The sequence below is a fragment of the Sinocyclocheilus rhinocerous genome, unplaced genomic scaffold (assembly GCF_001515625.1).
Source record: "Sinocyclocheilus rhinocerous isolate Xijiao unplaced genomic scaffold, SAMN03320098_v1.1 scaffold2032, whole genome shotgun sequence".
NCBI classification, from domain to species: domain Eukaryota; kingdom Metazoa; phylum Chordata; class Actinopteri; order Cypriniformes; family Cyprinidae; genus Sinocyclocheilus; species Sinocyclocheilus rhinocerous.
This window is the reverse complement of record NW_015634013.1, coordinates 533,056-535,404: the sequence shown is the minus strand read 5'-3', so window position 1 is coordinate 535,404 and position 2,349 is coordinate 533,056. Positions and strand designations below refer to the sequence as shown.

General features: G+C 40.9%; 1 protein-coding gene across 2 annotated transcripts in view; it reads right to left on the bottom strand.

Annotated features, from left to right (window-relative positions):
- Positions 1 to 2,349, bottom strand: part of LOC107745002 (cadherin-like and PC-esterase domain-containing protein 1) — a 58,830-nt gene that overhangs the window by 40,966 nt on the left and 15,515 nt on the right. The window lies entirely within an intron of this gene.

Sequence of the window (2,349 nt, the reverse complement as noted above, 5' to 3'; positions counted from 1 at the left end):
AATAAAAAAAAGTTTTTTTTTTTTGAGAAAAGAAAGAGGGGGGGGGGGGGGGGGGGGGGGGGGCCCTTCCACTTCCAGTTTTTGTCCAAAGTAGTCAAAAAATGATAAGTCACAGGAAATGTTGGCGTTCTCTGGGTTTGTATTTGTGACATTGTAGGTAGTACCATTGCTAGACCCAGATCACTATTTGTGGTTATAGGATCACTTGATCGCAATTATTATTATCTTATTTCAAGATAAACAGAAGTCAATGTGTGTGCAGTGTGCATATGTTTGTGTTTACTAGTCCTCGTATCAGCACATGCACAGCTCAGCATTTCTGAGTAAGTGGGTGGTGATCTGGCACTGCTGTGCAAATGAAAAATCCTTCACTGTTTCCAATCACCGTGTCACCATGTAATCAGAAACACACTCATATGTCTCTCCAGCCTCAGAGAAAGGATGTCACCACACCATACAACTGTACTAAGCAATACTTAATACTTTCTCAAACATGTCTCCAAACCTTCAGTTAAACCACACACCACACCAGCCTTGGGCCCCATTTCAGACCCCAACCAAAGACTTGGAAAAACATTAGGATCTCAGTAACCCGTGCTTCTGCCAAAGTCCCGGACGGTCACTCCCAACCCAAGTGTGTGAGCTATGCGGAGTTTACATTCAACTTGGTCACTGACCCCGTCCATGTCATGTGTATATTTGTGCACTCTACAGTACGCCTGTCTTCAGATGCCATTGTAGAGAGGACACAACCTGGCCTAGCCAAACCCCAAACACCAGGACTCAATCGTTCGTGTTTCTGTGGGCATCAGGCCAACAGGAAGGACAATATTGTTTCAGAGCCGGAGACAAAGCCTCCTTTTCTGAAGCTGGGCGGTCTTGATGCCGCAGGGGCAGCGGGTGAAAAATCGGTCATTATTGTAACAAAACGTAGGCACTGTTATCCTTCTCCTTTGAGGTCTTTCAGAAGTGATGATCATGATTGGTTCAAAGCAGTAAAATTAAGCGTGATCAAGTTCAAAGAGCTTTGTAACGCAGCGTTCTGACATATAAGAAAAAAGTGACTTTCTGAAGAAAAGATAACTCACTATGGCTGTTATTAAATGGCATTTATGATGTGCACTTACCTTTAATTATCCCTGCAGCAGAGAGTTACTCACGGTAAATATTACCCTTGACACTGACCTTTATAAGTAATTACAGAGACACGCTTAAAACACTCCAATATGGACCTGACAGAAGTGCGTCACACACACACACACTGTCGGAGACATCTGTTAAATTTAGAATGGACTTTTTAACCAATTTAAATGTGCCAATGCTTTATTACAAAGGATTATCACAAAAGGAATTTTTAAGAAATGTTTTTGTTCATCTAATGAAAGCCAATGGAGTCCAAAGAGGTTGTTTTGGATTCAGTGCTGTTACTGTTAACTAAAATTATTAAAAATCATTTTGGGTAATTGAAATATAGCTGAAACAAGATAAAGCATAAGTATTAGATAAAATTAGAAAAACTTAAACTTAAAAAAATGTTGCACACTAATTGAAATAAGTTTAATAAGTACTTAAACTGAACATTTTATTGAAATTAAAATTGAAATTAAAGCTAAATAGAAATAGAAAATGACAAAAGCAGGACCCGACTGGGGATGTTGTCTGGGTTGGCTGATTTCCATGTGTTTATTTTTCTGAAAGTCTTTGCCACTACTTCAGATGAAATCGTAAATGACGGTGAGCTCTCTGCGTTTCTTTCGACGAAACCGATGTCTGCTGGTTCGTTGTTGGAAGCCTCAAAGCGTGCAAAGAATTTGTTGAATTCGTCAGGTGTAAAGCTGTTGTCAGTGTTCTCATACCTGCCCTTGCTCTGATAGTCTGTGATATTCTGTAATCCCTGCCACATGCGTCGGGTGTCCGTAGTGGTGCAGTGACGCTCAAGTCTCAGGCTGTAATCTCTTTTGGCATTCTTAATGGCTCTTCGAAGATCATACCTGGCCTTCTTGTAGTCGACGGCATTACCTATAACAAATGCAGCAGAGCGTGTGCGCAGCAAGGATCGAACTTCACCGTTTATCCAGGGTTTTTGATTAGGAAATGTCCGGATCTTCTTAGAAGGTTCTGTATTATTGGTTCTGTCATGACAACTCTCTGAGGGATTGGCATGGTAATGTACATGACAATGTTAATGTATTTGGTCTTGGCAGAATAGATCTGCTATGCTGCTGCTGCGGCAGAGCAAGTACAGAGACTTGCTACTGACAATACATCCACAACATGCTGCTGTGAGCATGTAATAAATATTGCTGCTGCAAATATAACATACATGAAATAACCCCCATATAGCATACA